The sequence below is a fragment of the Equus asinus genome, chromosome 4 (assembly GCF_041296235.1).
Source record: "Equus asinus isolate D_3611 breed Donkey chromosome 4, EquAss-T2T_v2, whole genome shotgun sequence".
Taxonomy (NCBI): Eukaryota; Metazoa; Chordata; class Mammalia; order Perissodactyla; family Equidae; genus Equus; species Equus asinus.
The window spans coordinates 48,144,810-48,163,139 of NC_091793.1; positions in this window are offsets into that span (position 1 = coordinate 48,144,810).

Below are 18,330 nucleotides of genomic sequence, written 5' to 3' on the forward strand. Positions count from 1 at the left end.
AGACCCATTCTAAATTCAAAGATTCCTATGGTTTTGTATTCTGGCTTTAAAAATATATACCTTAAGGGCTTAGAAGTACTTTAAATTTTCCTAGTCTTTTACTCTTTCTGATGAAATATGACACATCTAGCCTGAATTGCTTCTTTCTAATCTGTGTACATTCTAATATTTTGGGAAAGGCAGCCCTAAACACAGATATTTGCATGCCAGTTGTATTTTCTCTCAAATCACTGCAGTTTTGTGACGAAGAGATAACCCTGACCCTCCTGACCCTGTCCCTTCTGTCCTTCCTATGTCATATTTACATATGTATGAGATGATTTCTTATGTCTGTCTGCCAAATTGGTTTTTTCATTGAAAATCAAGCACAAGAACAAATTTTCTATTTCCCTGTGTATCCTGCTTTCCCCTCAAAATGCTCCTCCAGTGCACACCAAATGCAAACAAAAATTTATTATTCTTAAATTTCTCAGCCTATGCAGATGCACAGGTTATTAGCAAAGGAGAAAGAGCACTGGACTGAGAGCCAGTCCTCTTAGTTCTGCCCGTAATTAGCTATGAGAGACTCAAGTCACTCAGTGTCTCAGTTTTACAGGGAATTTGGCTAGATCAGTACTAACCCTCCTAGCTCTAACATTTCATGATTGTTTAAAGTGAAAAGATATTGCATATAGAATACAAGTGTTATTTTCTTCTAATATATAAAAATAAGAACAATAGACAGCATAGAGTCTACAAGAGTAAAAAGTAGGGAGTCATTACTAAAAATATGGTCCTCAGATTGAAAGTGTGTTTCTGTCACTGCGTTTATAATCACAAGTTTTCATCACTGTCTTATCTTACCTAAAGTAAAAACCAAGACAAATATCCTAAGTAGCTCTAAACTGATAGTCCTAACTGGAAATTTTTAACAGGGCAATATACATCCATTTGAAATAAACAACAGCGTCAACTATCTATCTATCTGTCTATCTACCTACCTATCTCTCTCCCTATCTATCTCTATACCCACATCATTAATCTTAATTGTTGTTCTTTTCCTACACTACAACCAAAAAACCTGGGAAGTTTTTCACCCAGATTAGAGTTTTGAGGTCTGAAATGTAATCACTTTAGCATATGCAAAATTCTCTTGGGATGTCCATATCAGGCACCTCCAAAAGATAGCCAGTCCTTCAGCGCACTTAGGTATGTCAAGGGCAGTGCACATGGACTGCTAATCAATATAAACCTGTCACACATTTTAAGTCAGAGAAAACAAGATAGTTTCAAATTTGAGCATCAAGTCAAAATTATAAGCGCCAACATTTGGAATTGGGAATAACTTGCTATCAAAGAATTTTGTACACTCAGTTAATGATGATTCCTCTAAACAATGGATAGACAGCTGGTGCTCAAGTATTTATTAACTGCCCAGAAATGATCTAAAGTTCGTGTCTAAACACACTGGTTCAAGTTTATTCATTCACCAAAAATGTTTGTTTCTGGGAATAAAGTGACACAAATCAAGTTATTGAGCTAGGGAATAAAACAAGACGTGTGAATGTACTCATTTTTATACAAAACTTTATCAACTATGAACTATATCTCATCAGAAACTAATATGGAAATGAAGTAGATCATTCTGAAGTCTCTTTGGCAAAGTAAGAATACAAGATACTAGAAATGAAAAACAATATCCCTTCAGGATATTTTATCATCTTGACAGTATTGGTTGTGGGTTAAAAACCTGTTTAATGGTCTGAGAAAAGATTCAAATACTCTCAGAAACTGGGGCAGCAAAGTTAGAGTCAAAAATATTCTCAGTAATGACAGAAAAAGCATTTTTAAGGCAAAACAATAACACCAACAAATTATAAACTCTTTATCAGTCAAAATCAGCTAGAATAAGTTAGACAACATTACCCAAAAACTCAGTGAGTTTGAGAGTAAAGGCTATTTTTCACTCAAGCTATGTATTTGTCAAGGATTGTTAGGCTCAGCGGAATGTTGTCTCTTTCCAGGACAAAGGCCTCTATCTGGAAGACTGAAGATCTTTGGCAGAGAGAAACAAAACATGGAAAACCTCATACAGACACTTAAAGCTTCTGCCTGCAGCTTACACAGGACATTTCCATCCATATTTCATTGGCTGAAGAAAGTCGCACGACCACTCCTGTGTTGGGTAGGGCTGGCACAAAAAATCCTCCCACAGGATTGGGACACCACAGAGGGGAGCCCTACAGGAAGAAAAATTGGAATACAGGTACATCCTACACAATGCCCACACATTATTGTGTTATAACATTGTACTGCGTTTTTGATGTGTACACATAAGTTTTTCATTGGCCAAAATATGTTGTATTCTCTACTAAGTTGATCGTTACAAATCAAAAGGTTTTCTACAAGAAAAACATGAACTGGAGAGCTAGTCATGCACTATGCCTGCATTTAGTGAATAATCTTCCAATCTACCCCAAAATTCCAAATGTTTGTCCCATCTTACCATGCATATTTTTTCTTTTATTTTTACATTTTAGATGTACTTTTTATAGTTTGTTACATTTTCAAAGTTACAATGAGTCCATAATTCTATGGGTTAAAAGCACATTAGCTGGAGCCAGACTTTAGCAGTTCAGATATCAGCTCTGCCACTTACCAGCTATGAAGCTCGGCCATGTTACTTAACTGTTTGGTGTTTCAGTTTTCCCATCTATAAAACAAGGATAGTAACATCATCTTCCTTATGGTATTGCTGTGAAATTTAAATGAGATAGTACACATAAATGCACTAGAACACTTCTTGGCACATGGTAAATCTCATCTAAGTGAAGATGATGGCCTAAAATTTAAGAGAAACATCCTACATGACATTGAAGCAACTTGCTAGAAAATGCAAAATATGGTCAAAGTATTATTTGGCATTCTGTATCTGAGATATAATTACCTGCATGAACTTTTTTTCTTTAAAAACATCATTGGAATCAATTTGAAGAAGTCGAGAGATAATAACTATGTTAATATAAGACTCTAATACACATATGACTGATGAATTTTCCAATTGGAAGAATCAAGTTTAAAATTGAAGTCAAATAATTTACAGTTTTGGACTAAGTAAGAGGATGATATCCCTAATATAAATTAAAGTATTTTATACCCAGGAAGCATAATTCCAGAAATTTTGCCTGCAATTTATCCTTCAAACACTTGCTCCCCCCAACTATTCTCTCTCATCCCTACCTTCAATCTCATCTCTCCACTGATCTACTCCCTTCTGCCTAGAAACACGCCCAAAAGAGAAAACCCTTCATTTTGTACTGCTTCCTCTCCAGCTGCCATTCTCCAGCTTCCCATTCCACTTTAAGGATTCTCATAGAATTTTTTAAAACAAACGATGAAGTCACGTGCAATTTGACACATTATGGAAACTGCTCTCTGGATGTCCAATCCTATTCCAATTTTCTAAGTTCTCAGTTTCCTTCACTTCTTGAAAATATGTAACACTCATGACCAAAGTCTCTGCATTGAAATATCCTACCGTTCATGATATCTGGAAGCCTAGGTCAGTTCCCTCACTAAATTCTTCCTTCTTCTATGTTCCTCTGAGTCTCTAGCAAAAAGACTGTATTTTATAAAAGAATAAAGATCATGGTATACACATTAACAAAACTTATTCCTAATGGCAACAACCAATTTAGAAATGCAAATGATATTAAATATTTGATTTGCAAAAATGAAAAAATCTATAAAGTCTTATTGAAAGATAAGATGCAACATTGAACAATTAGAAATATTATGTTCTTGGATGAGAAAGTCTATAATAAAAAAGCCAATTCTCCCCCAAATTAGTATTAATTTAATGCAATATCAGTTATAAACCTAAGGTATATTTGTTTACATATTTGCTTTTAGAACTAGAAAAATACTCAATTTAACATAGACGAATAAAATGAGCAAAAGCAACCTAGGATATTCAGAAGGAAAGAAAGAAAATAGAGAGAAGGTGAAAGTAGGTAGCTTTACTTCAAAGTGCAACTTCAGTGTACTCTAAAGTTGAAGAAATAAAAACAGTTTGGTACTGGCATAGGAAGAGAACAAGAGAAAAGAATGAAGCTAGGCCTGCTCAATCAGACCCAAGGAGACTCCTTCTGGTTAGAGAATTTGGCTTCCTGGTGTGGGCTTAGGCAAAGCCATGTGGTTGAGAGCTCATGCAGTTTATGATAAAGAGCTAACCACACTTCCAGTTTGAGTAACCAAAGAAAAATACCTGTTGGGGCCAGTGAATATGCTGTTAATGATACTAAGAAATGCAAAAGAAGATATTAACCTTCTTTCTTGTACTGCAAAAAACCTTGGAATGAAAATTTCTCAGGTTAGGTGCCAAAAGCCCATGTCCCAAAATGAAACTTCAGAGATTCAGTTCTGCTCTGTGAGGAATTAATTATTGGCTATGACTGAGCCTTTGCTCCTGTCTGAGTCTGGACAGCCATGCCTACCACAAAGAGGGTGGCTGGCAATAAACGAGACAATTTATGTAAAAACCACACAGCACAATCCCCAGCAAGCATGAATGTTGAATGTGTTGGTTTGCTTCGGGCTTTGTGATTAATGTTCAAAATGATTCTGATTTTCTGAAATTTTGTGTTTCTTATAAACCACTTGGGTTATGTTCTCTTTAATTTTCTTAGTAAACCAAATCCCACTCTGATATGGCTGAGTTTTCTTTGGCACGTAAAGTTCATTAGTTTTACAGCAAACAGATTTTGGTTGACAGTCTTTTAACCCCCAATTTTTTTGACTGAGAATATATTCTGCTGTGCAAAAATAATAGTGCCCCAAACCTGTTTATGCAGCAGTATAACTTCAAGAAGCATTAATAGCCTACTGACTAAAGTATAAACCTGTTAGGTTATAACTCTCTGCAGAGTCTGGGCAAAGTATTCTGCTTTGCGATCGTGACTCGTCTTCCTGAGTGTGAACAGTTAGCGACAAGATAAAAAGTATGAGCTTGAAAAAGAAACTGAATTTTCAGTGAAAAGTTTACCCTTGTTAAGCATGCAATTGGCATAGTTTCAGATGAAGAACAGAACAATTGACTTCTTTGCATAAATAATTTAAGAATCGGCCTCTGTGGCAGCAGTCACAGTGAATGCAAATTGCTCTGTCTGCAGATTTAAAGTTCTCTGGCATCAATAATGGCCTCAGACCATACAGATCTCACTTCATGGCAACACTTAGGAGATAAAGTTTCCAAATCAAATATCTCTTGCTTACTTCAAAGAGTGTTTTTTAAACACTTGGTCTAAATGTTGTTATCACAAGATCATTTGTTATATAAAAGGCTAGAATGGCAGCAAATTTAAAGGGTCATTGAGGGGTTAATAAGCCTAAAATCAGATCTACGTGGTTTTGATAAATCCATAGTTTATGTGGATATTCTTCCTTGATATATTTTCCTGTGTTTTTCTTTTGAACAAGCGAGAGTGAAAATTAGCTCTCTAGAAACTACAAGCTTACAGGGCTGGAACAGGAAGTCAGGATGAACAAATTCTATGCGAAACCAGTCTAGAAAATTTAGTTGTACATATCTTTAGCACAGAAGGGAGTGGAATAATTTCCTTGAGTTTATGGAGTTTTTTCTTTATTCCTTTATATACCTGTCATTCTGAGAGGAAATAAAGTTCTAAGGTGATAAATTTCTTGTGATTCATACACACATGTACACACACATACCCCTCTTGTATGAGGTGAAGGGTAGTTTTAGCAGTATTCCCCCCAGCCTCCCAGAGGAGCCCTTCGGCATTCTGTCCAGGACTGAGCTGTGGTACATATGGCTTCCCTGGTCCCTACCCATTAAATGACAGTGTTGTTCCTCCCTCAATGTAATAACCAAACAACAACCCTACACATTTCCAACCAATCCCCCTCCCCAAGAAGGGAGAGCAGATATCATATATAGTAACCACGTTGTTAAGTATTAGATACTGCCTTGAGGAATACGCTATGTTAGGAACCTCGTAAATGGTGCTTGCTGTTGTAATCACTGCTTTGCTCAGGACTTTAAGGACAACCAGAAGCAAGAATCTGTGGCTCTCAAACAGGAAAAGAGAAACAGATGTTTATCCTCTCAATGACCTCACACTTCACTACTCCCCTGGTTTCTTCTAACTAAGCAGATGTCCTGGTAGGTAGATAGTCTTGTCATTCCTTTCCTCATCTTCCTGTATCTGTTATCCTCGTTATGATTGTCCTGAAGTTACCCATTTTTGATTTTTTTATTATTATGAAATAGTTCAATCACACAAAAGTATAAGGAAGATATATTAAATTCTCACATACACACTACTCAGCTTAGGAAATAAAACATTACAAATAAAATTGAAGTTACTATGTCTTCCTCAACTCATTCCTCTCCTGCTCTGGATGGTGGCAAGCACTAGCTTACATTTGGTATTTCTCATTCTCATGTATCTTTAAATGCTTTTATTACCTCAGTGTATATCTGTAAGTAATATCTGGTATGTTGTGTCTTTGTAAACCTAATATAAATTGTATCACAATATATGCATCCTTTTACAACTCCTTTTTCCACTCAGTATTATTTAGGAGATGTACTCATTGATATATTCAGCTCTAGTTAATTTACTTTCAATGATATATATATTCTATTTATGAATATACCACAATAGACTTATTCATTCTACTCATAATTACATTTAGATTATTTCTACTTATTTATATTAGTCTCTCTATACAGAGACTATACTAGAGTCCATCTCTGTCTCTATATATATACACATATGCATGTCTCTCTATATATATACACATAACAAATTTATATATTAGAATACGTATGTATATTTGTATATATACATCTCTTTATATATTTTGCATATATATGTATGTATGTATGGAGAGATGTGTACATAGAAAGAGAGAGACAGACACAGGAAGAGAGACACTACTATAGTCTCTATATAGAGACTAAGTAGAAGTAAACTAAATTTCATTATCAAGAGGATGAGTTTACATATATATGTATATAAAATATGTACGTATGTTGCATATTGCAATGTCATTCTTAAATACGTTTTCTTGAGCACACACCAGGATATTTTTAGGTAATAGACCTAAAAATGGATATGCTTGGTTGAAAAGTATATATATGTCTTTAGCTATTTTAGATATTGCCAAATTGCTTGCCAATTGATTTTGCCAAGTTACGCACTTCCACAAGTACTGTTATAAAAATTTATATTGCTCTGTAGTTGCATAAACTCTTCAGACTTCTAAGTTTTTGCCAATCTAATATGTGTGAAATGATATGTCTATTTAGTTTCATTTACAATTCCTGATTTTTGAAGAGGCCAAGCATCTTTTAAAATATGTATTACCCTTTAGTGTTTTTTCTTTGGTGAAGATCTTGTTTATGTCTTTGGCAGAGCCTCCTAGGTTACATCCAATAGTTGTCTTCTCTCGCAATAGAACTCTATTTGTAGTTGGGCACACGGCTACCCAAAGTAAAGATTTTATTTCCAAGTCTTGATAGAAGTATGGTGTGGTCAAGTATCAAGGTTCTGACCAAAGAAATGTAAGCAGAAATATGGAGTGTGACTTCTGGCAAATGACCATAGAGTAAGGGAGCTTGCCCATGTCTTTTCCTTTTCCCCTTCTTGTGGGTTTAAATATGGATATCATCCCTGGAGCAGGAATGACCATCTTGGACACTAGGAAGTCACATGTGGAAGATGGCAGAGCAACGTGTGAAAGGGACCATGGACTCCTAGTGATAGTTGAATTACCAACCAGCATTTGAATTCATGATAACCTTGATTACCTTGTCACTCCTGTATGTGAGAAGAAGTAAATTTCTGTCTACTATTTTCAGACTTTCTGGCTAGCTAAAAGCGATTATAACAGATGTAATATCTTTTGCCTATTTTTCAGGTTGTTCTCATTTTCTTTTTTGTTTGTAACAATGTTTTATATGTTCTGCACACAAAATCTTGTTGGCTGCATATGTGTTACATATAGGACATTACTGGAGCAATGGGGGAGGCTATTTGGTCAAGACTCATAGAAAGTTGTGGTTTACATGCCATTTAGCACATGATGATTTAAATTTTATAAACTTCCAATCTCATTTTCCTATTCTAGAATTCTCCATGATAATGGATAAGGATAAAAATCAATACTAGTCAATAATGACAATTATTAACAATAATAATCACAAGATAACAGAAGCTATCCTCAGAAGAACTTGAAAAGGCACCACATCATTTAACCTCTGCCAAGCCCTGTAAGGTAGTTACCATTCTACCGAAAGTTAGTACACTCCTTCAAAGTGACATAGAAGGAAAATAAAAGAGAAAGAACTAAAACTTTGGTTTGCTTGACACCGAAGTCCTTGCTCTTATCTCATGTACAATAGTCTGAGAAGACAGGATGGAGGCTCGGGAGCCAACTTTACTCCCTCAATAACGAAAGAACACTGTTAAAGGAAAAACACACTCCAGGCCTTGTATTCCCCGATGCCCATTTCAACCACTGGCTTTGATTCAATGCACCATCAGTTTGGTTAGAACAGTAGTCAACTCCAACACTAGGCTCGACCAATTACTTTTTATTTAATTTATCAGATTTGTAACAGGCAACGTCTGAGTGAAATAGTACAAAGGGTAGCAAACATTATTGTGTTTTCATGTCTGGAATCTTTTCACTCTGCTGGAAATGAACAGCTTTATCTTTAGTCACAAATGCACACATATAAAAATAAAATAAAATAAAAACAACTGCATGATAAATGGCAAGTCACTTCACCTCCCTGAATCTGTTTTCTCATAAGCAAAATGAGGATCTGGCAGGATGGCCTCAGAGCTAGGACTCTGGGATGCAAAAGAAAATAAAAACATTTTCAAGTTTTCTTGAAGGCAATCCTCCTACAGACAGTGGTAAAAAGCTAAAATACTAAACTACAATATATTTGTCATGCTTTTGGTGAGGTGAAAGAAAACATTTGGTGGTTAATAGTTACATATTTCCTTTACAGGAGTAAAAACATGACTTTTTGCATCTTGCCTCCTATAAACACTCACTAGATAAGGCTTACCCTTTCTTCAGCTCCCTGGAGCGTGTGGTGCTCTATGCCAACAAAGTGGAGAAATAAACATCATAATAATATGAACCGTCAAACTCCCTTTTTAATTTTGTTTGAAGTCAAAATGGTCCTCCACTGGTTGATTTTGCCACTTCAGGAATGAAAAATATAACATTCATTTATAGGCTCATTAAGAAATATTTTTTTCTCTATTTATATACCACAAGTTACAACCATGAGATTTCCAACAGAAGAAAAGAAGGACCCTTCAGACTCCAGCAATTCAAAGGATAAATGCAGGAGAAGAAAGCTTTGTGCAGTGGCGTCCTCTTCAAGGCCAGCAGCGTGATGGATGGCAGGTCACCTTCTTCCTTGCATTTTAGTGTCCCTAGATGCCACTAAGGAGTTAATAATGCTTATCGCTGATCCCCTTCAAGCAAGGTTAGGAGGCTAAATAGAAAAGACTGTAAATTAGTGACTTACCAAAAACAAGCTCTGGAGATACAGAGCTTCATGCTACTCTTAGAAATAAAATTGCACACAGCCTAGTGCACACCCCTGGCCCAGTCTTGCACTGTATTGCACCAGTAGTGCCACACAATATCTGTGTGCACAATTCCCATTCAACTCTCATACAGAGAAGTCTCTGCGCTATAGTCAGTCCAATCAGATCAGAAGGAAGAATAGTTTGGTCATCTACTTTATTCTCATTTTTGAAAAGTCGTAAATTGCTGACCATAAAATCAAAACACATAGTATGTAAACCAGGCCACAGAGGCTGATTCTGGCTAGTGGTTTGAACCAAGTTCAATTAAACCAACATTCCAGCTCCTTGCATCTGTTCCTCCATCCCAAAGGAGACACACTCTGAACAGGTGAAGCCCACGGAGGGGAGAACAGGTGACTGAAGGAACAGGGTACACTCTGTTATTAACATTGACCTGGCGTATTAGTCAGGGATTTCCAGAGGAAGCGAGCCAGTAGGATGTGTGTGTATATATATATAGAGAGAGAGAGAGATTTTAAGGAATTGGCCTACATGATTAATGGAGGCTGCAAGTCCAAAATCTGCAAGGTGGGCCAGCAGGCTGGAGACCGAGATAGAAGTCAGTGTTGTAGTTCAAGTCTGAAAGCTGCTGGCAGATTTCCCTCTTGCTCAGGGAAGGCAATCTTTCTTCTATTAAGACCTTCAAGTAAGTGGATAAGTCCCACCCGCATTACAGAGGGCAATCCGCTTTACTGAAAACGTTTACCTTCAGCCAACATTAACTGATCTAAATGTTAATCTCATCCACAAAAAACACCTTCACAGAAACATCCAGAATCATGTCTGACCAAATATCTGGGTACTGTGGTCCAGCTAAATTGACACATAAAATTAATCATCACACCTTGTAATTATGTATGTAGACTTCTGTTTCATCTGTTAGATTGAAGAAGCAAGAGGTATGAGAGTGTCTTCACTGCTTTTGAATGTTTTAGGGCTGGTCTAGTAGTCGGTCTCCAACAAGTGCTCAATAAATGTTGATTGAACTGAAATACTTTGGGCCTTGACTCTTTACTTATTAAGGCTGCCACACAGCATAACCTTAAAATTCTTCTTTGTGAAGTTACCCAGTGAAAGGTATCCATGTGTTATGGACTGAATTGTGTCTCTCCAAAATTCATCTGTTGAAACCCTAACCCTATGGTGACCAGATTTGGAGACAGGGCCTTTAAAGAGGTAATGAAGTTACATGAGGTCATAAGGGTGGGGCCCTAATCTGATATGACTGGTGTCTTGTGAGAAGGTGAAGAGCTGTCAAGGATGCACGCACCCAGAGAAAAGGACACATGAGGACACAGTGGGAAGACAGCTATGTGCAGGCCGAGGAGAATGGTCTCAGGAGAAACCCATCCTGCTGGCACATTCATCCTGGACTTCCAGCCTCCAGAACCATGAGAAAATCAGTATTTGTTGTTGAAGCCACTCAGTCTGTGGTGTTCTGTTGCGGCAGCGCCAGTCAACTAATATACCCTCCAACACACCACACCCCAATTTGTTAACAAACGAGTCCAGTCCAGGCTCTGAGTCAGAATAAGGGCCCGTAAAAGTTGAAGTGAAGAAAGCACACTGGGTTTCAATTGAATGGAGCTGGTGTGATGTGTGGACTGGGCAGAAACTAATGAGGTCTCTTTGAGGAAACTAAATATCTAAAGGAGGTGGATGCATGCAGACTGACTTCCTTCCCAAACCTGCATAATGCGAGGTAAGCTTTCATTTTCCCAAAGTAGTAAACAGCATTAACTCCCTTCCTGGAGTGTTTGTGTGTGTGTGTGTGTGTTTAATTTAAGTACCTCAGGAGAGTTCCAGGAATCTCAGTCATTCACATGTCCGTCTGAATTTGTTTTATCTGCTTTCTCAAATAACAGAAATCTGAGAAATAAGAGTAAAAGAAAGTAATCTTGAATCGAAAGATCTTTAGTGGGATAATACAGAGGATAATTCAACGCAACCGGAATTCAGAAACATACTACGGGTCTAGGCATTTCTTCCAAAATTTACCTAGCATTGGCCTTATTATCCCTTGAATCTTAGAGACAGGCCAGAGTTAAAGGTCTTCAAGAAAACAAATTGTCATGATCATTATGTTTCTGCCTTTTAAAATAAAACCAATAACAAGAAACTTAACACTACCACATCTCCTTTAAGCATTGTTTCTTCTCATTATTCCTCTAAAATGTATTGAGCTTCCCTATATCAGCCCCTTTGCTACCCACAGTATTTTCTGCAAAAAGTGCTCTTGCTCCCCTGCCCTCAGGCATCTAAACGCTGGCCATCCTTCAAGATACAGATGAACTACCGGAAACTCTATAAAGACTTCCTGGATCAGTTCAACGGAACATTCTCTTTCTTCTTTAACCTCTTTTTGTCCTTCCCATTTGTTTTACCCTTAAAATAGATACTCAACATTAATTGCCTTTTCATATATTAGTCTTAATTCATGATTAGATAAATTCTCTTACATCAGGGAATATTTTGTTCCTTTTAACTGTGAACTACATAAAGCATTGACTGAGCCTCAAAACACATATCTTCGAAATCTCTGCACTGATTGATTAGTGGGTGAATGAGTGATTAAATCACAGTCTATCTTTGCTCCAGAGAGTCTGCTTGCTCTTTAAGCATAAATTTTATGCTTATAATGATGTTTGGTATGTGGATATATGTTACATGGGGTATCTGGTTGTAAAGAAACCAGGCATCAAAGTGTTCTAACAAGTTATGGGACTGCCTTTATTTATTTTGGCTTTTGATTTTCTACAGATTTCTTCCTCCAACAGAGATCTGTAGGCAAGGCTAACATTTTCTGGAGGCAATCAAATCACTTATTCATAAAATATTTATTATATTCCTATTAGTACTATTAACTCTGAGAGGTCCTGGAAATGGAATAACGTGAGGGTTGGGGGATCGGGAGGGTGACAGAAATTAGCAGGATGTGGCATTGGTCTTCATGGCGCTCATAGTTAAGGGACTAGACAGCCATTAATGAAAAATCAAACAAATGAGAACAATAGGAAGGAGGCCACAACCTATTGCTTCCCCTCACTCCATGCTTCTACTCATGTAATATTGCAATCATTGAAGTCCTACCAAGGGAGTTATCCTGATCTCTAGGAGCATAGAGCAGTGGAATTTTGTCAATGTGGTAGGCAGCATCTAAAACGGCCCCCAGTGATCCCTACCTTCTAGTATTCACATCCTGATATGTGAGCTGGATCTAGTGGCTTGCCTCTGCTAAAGAGAATATAGCAAGATTAGGTTTAAAAGACAATAATTGTCTCTTGCTTGCCCTCTTCCTGCCATGCCATGTCATGAGCAGCCCTGTGGCAAGGCAAGGAACTGGCACATAGCAAGGAATGGAGGCAGCCTCGGAGCAACAGCCTGTGAGGAACTGAATCCCACCCAAACTGTGAGTGTGAATGTGGAAGCAGATCCTCCCCTAACTGAGCCTTGAGATGATAGCCCTGGTCAACACCTCGACTGCAGCCTCGCGGTATCCTTGAGCTGGAGGACCCAACTAGTTTGCACCGGGATTTCTAACCCACAGAAACTTTGAGATAATAAATATTTGTTGTTTTAACTATGTTTGGGGATACTGTGTTACACACAATAGACAACTAATACAGTCAACGATGTCAGGGAAGACTTTTCTGAGGACTCTCTTCATGTGTTTTCCCATAGGCATAAAGATATAGATTTAGACAGAAGAGAATTTTCACAGGAAGCACTGCATTGTGGTAAAGATGGAAAGAATTCAGGATTCCAGTTGTAGCTCAGACCCTAAATAGGTACATGACCTTGACTGGACAAATGACAGTGTCCATAATATTATCTGATCTAAATTTGCTCTTTCATAAATTAAAGGGAAGAATTGTTTAAGTCTAAGATTTTTCCCTGAGCTCAAAGTCCCTGCCCATGAGAAAATTGAAAAGTGGAGCTGATTCATACGCACCAAGCTGGTTGTAGATTTCAGCTCGGTGTAGCTTTCCTTTGATTTGAATTCCTTTGTCATGACTGCTGGGCCAACTGTCTGACTCCATACACCCCAGCAGAGCAGCTTTTGTGTGTCTCCCCATCTTCTTATTCTTTTGGCTTAGCTTTTGTATTCACATTGAGATTTCAAACCAACAAATTATGACAAAGAACCAGCATGCCTCACCACAAATACTTTCAAAAATAGTTTTTAAAAATCCACTAATGTCCACTAAATCTTAGGAAGGCATTTTCTATATTCAAAGCATTCATCTTGTCTAAAAACAAAGGTTTAGATCTCGTTTTATTGGCCCTTGATAGAACAGATAATAGAAACAAAGAGGGAGAAATAGCATAATCTACTCATGACAGATGCTTTAACATATTTGAATAACCTTGGTTGACATTTTTTTGTGTGTTATTTTAAATAAATGAAAACACAACTGTATTATTGTACTAAAATGTCTTATACCAATGGCTTAAAAAGAAAAATACATCTTCTGTGGCTGAAAGTAATAATTTAGTTTGATCCAAAAATAGCTTGAGAGAAAATATCTAATCCTTCAGCCATGGTTCCTTCCTTTCTCTGTGAATGGGGCATGGCTGTGTTTCTGGTTTTTCCTCCATAAGTATAAGAGACGTGGCAGATTGTTTAGCCCTAAGATGTGAATTTACTTATAAATCTTAGTGTATACTTAGGCTAAGAAATTCTGTATACCCAGTTCCCCATTAGTGTCTGCACACGACCAGGGACCTCTTTTGGAACGGGTTTATCTCCTTACCTGAGTGGAATACGGCAAACCAGAATCCATTACTACCCCTTCAGCATAAAGAAATTGATGTGCCACCAAAATGTCTCCAAGTCTGGAAAGAAAACCTGGTTCTAATCAGAAATGTTTGCTCTGAACCACCTTCTTTCCTCTACACACACGTACACTTCTCTCATCACACTCACAAAGGTTTTGCTGAACTGGCAAAATAGTTTGGTATCCAATGCTGTTTTACAAGTATTTATGAGTTGCAATATAGAGATAAACACAAGAATGCACTTTGGTTCCCAATTAGTCCCCTTATCAAATCTTCATTAAATTCATGGGGTATCAATCAGATAATGAATGTTGGGAATATTTTGCTATAATTGTATGGCACATGTTTTCATCATGTGTTTTGCAAACGTGTCATAGAGGAGGAGAGGACCAGATCCCCGAGCTCTGAATAATGACCCACATGTAAACTACCTTAAGTGATATAATAAACAACAAATCAGATGTCAATTTAACATTGGATTGCATGGTAAAAATATAAAATAATTTTGGAGGGAAGATGTCTTTGCAAAATGTTATCAGCTTTGTTAATTCTCATGAGAAGAATTTAAATGGTTTTATTATGCAATGTGCTAAGTTATTCTTATCTCAGCTCTGGTATATAAATTTTTAGGAGGATAAACACCACATTAAATGAACTCTGACATGAAATACTTACAGCAAACACAATCCGGGGACAATCCCTCCCCCAAACCAAGGAAAATGTTGAGTCTAAGGGACTAAACATCACAACAAGTCACAAGATGCTAGCAACAGATGTTACAGTCAGTCTGTTTATTCTCTCAGCCATACATTCATTTATTCACTTATTCATCAACATTGAGTGCCTTCTCAGTACTAAATACTGAGCTTGGTACCAGGGTTTCAATAGTGAGTAAATCTTATATTTGGCCTTGTTTAGAGTTTAGTGAGGAATATAGTCAAGGTAACCACATTTGACGCAGAAGCAATTCTAGAGATATTGGAGAATTTGATAATAATTATAGATTCTCTTCCAAGAAAATGCGTATTCTCATTATACCAAAATTTAGTATACAATTTCAGAGGTTTCCAGGCCCCTCAAACACTCATCCACAGACCACTTAAATGTTACCACAGAGTAAGAACATCTGGTTTGCAGAGTCTAATTTGTGTTTGTGGTGTCCAACTACAGAACAGAGCACAAAAAAGTTTTCAGTGACATGTGAACATTTTCTGTAGGTAGAGTTTTCTTTGGCTAAAAACACCCTTGCCATGGGTCAGCTGCCTTCGGTGAAAAGTAAGTTCTAGAGTCTGACACCACAGTTAGCTTCAACTTCAGCAATGCACATTCTCTTTTGTTTACATAATCATCTGTTTATAAACAGCTGGTCCGACAAGCATAAAGATTATTTTTATTTACCTTGTTACCAAACCAGGTCATCTCCTAGAAGGATTAATTATAAGGTGAAAAGAAAAGGCAGTCAAACAAAACTGGCTATTGTAAAATATCTGCTTGTGTTATTTCTGGATTCATTCAAAGCTGAACTCAGACCTTTTTGGCGACTTAAGTCTCCATGTTTAAACATATTTGAGGCTACCAATGTAGAGGTTGTTAATTTAAAAAAATAAAGAACACAATAGTAACTTTTCAATTGTCAATTCAAACCTTCCATAAAATTTTTTTTGTTAGTGCTGTGGAGTCAGTTCCAACTCCTAGTGCCCAGTGGACAGCAGAGCACAGCCCTGCCCGGTCTTTCGCGCCATCCTCTCCCCTTCCGGCACTAGATCACACAGTGCTCCTCTGCTCTTGCTAGGGTTTTCTTAGACAAATTTTTTGATAGTGGGTGGTCAGTTCCTTCCTTCTAGTCTTAGTCTGGAAGCTCTGCTGAAACCTGTGCACCATGGGTGACTCTGCTGGTATTTGAAATGCCTGTGGTGTAGTTTCAGCATCACAGCAACACACACCTGCCACCGTGTGACAGCCTACAGATGGGTGTGTGCCTGACCAGGAAAGGAACCTGGCCCACTGTGGTGAGAGCACCGAATCTTAACCACTAGACCACCAGTCCATAAGTTTAATTAGAACAAAAGAAGATATTTTTCCCTTTTGACCCAAATTAATAAGAAATATCCAATTGAAATGCAGTTAGGTACAGATTTAGTCACTCTTAAAAATTAAGCTGAGGTTTCAGTCTAAAATACCAAAGAATAACTGATATAAGCAAATGTTTCTTTCGGAAGAAAACTGATTAAATACAGATTTATTTTATAGAATGAGAAATTGAGGCTCAGGTTCATAGAAAAGGAACCCGGATGTACAGGGTAAATGACCTATTGCTATGGGCAAAGCTTTCTGACTCTATCAATGTTAGTATTTATACTAGCAAATGCTTTTATTTTTAATTTTATTCAAATTCAGTCACCCGAGAATTAGTTAAAGGAAAAATAAATTGGAACACTCTTCCTTCATTTAACGTACTATTCATTCATGCATTTATCATTCATTCATTCATCCGTTCAATCAGCCAATTCAACAAGTATTTATTGAGTAACTTCCATATGGTGTGGTCAAGGACTGGAAAGGAGATCTGGGTGGAGCAGCAAACCAGGGAATTGGTGCTGAGACGTGAGGTCAGAGATAGGCAGGCGCCTGTGGGTAAGGCCTTGTTAGCATAGAGCAGGGTTCAGATTTTCTTACAAATGCAAGATTCACCTATTCAAATGTTTTAAATAAGGACACAATATAAGCCAGCATATTTTAAACCAATCCACTCTCAAATCTGAACCTTCTGCTCTAGTAAAATTGCTTTCTAAGCTCTATCAAAACATATTTTGCATTTTGCTTTCTCTGTGCTTACAACTTCTTTCCATTTGGAAACCTTGACTTTTCTAACAATTAACTTTTTACGAATGAAATGAAAGCTTGAGAATCTAAAATATGTAATCTTCAGAAATAATTTAGGAAAAAGGTATTTGGAGGCATACTGAAGTCAGAAACTTTTGAGATTAGTCCAGATTGTTAGTTTCCATGACTAGGTGGCTCTGAAAAGGCTGAGTTCATTTGACATGGCTGACTCTCAGGGCCTGGTGAATTGTGGCTCCCACTTCAAACTGGCTACAAAGTCATGCTCCTTATTGTTTTCCTCACACTTCTCTCAAGGTCACATTATTGTCTTTCTTGGCCCTGCTGCTCTTTTATATCTCTTCTGACTAAAGTCAGCAAATGTTCCACGTAACCAAATTTATCAAGGAACTTCTTTATGCTAAACACTATGAAGGATATTGCAAGGGATACAAAAAAAGGAAAGCCTCAGGGAAGAAACACAGGAAGCAGAGGAAAAAAAAAAATCACACAATATATTTTGGGAAAAGGAGTAAATAAGAAGAAAATAAAGGAAGTGAAAATAATAGTTACTGCGTGGCTACCATTATCAGCAACTTTATAAGGTAGACTTGCCTTTGTTGAGCACCAGGTATGTGTTACAGCTATAAGCAACTAACGTTACCGTATGATTACTAGGCACCAGGCAATGTGCTAAGCACTGTGCATATATTATCTCACATAACCCTTCTAGCAGCTCTACAAGTCAAATAGATGGGTCGTGTCATTATCCCATATTATAAAGGAAGAAACAGGGATTCTGGCTCCAGAGGTTGGACACTCCACCCAGATCTTCCCAAATTTCTAGAAGAATCCCTTGGAGAACTTGTTAAAAATACAGAAATGTAAACACTATCTTTTTGAGTAGATGCTGAGAGGAGGCCAAGACTTTTTACAAACTCATAAACTACCATCACTACTACCGTCACCACCATCACCAAACCATCACCCTAACCCAAATGAAATGATGCTGATTATTGATGAGTTTTCAATTATATTTGAAAAATCCTGGGATATGATACACTATGTCCCTCAGCAAAATGTTACTTAAATCTTATGTGTACACACT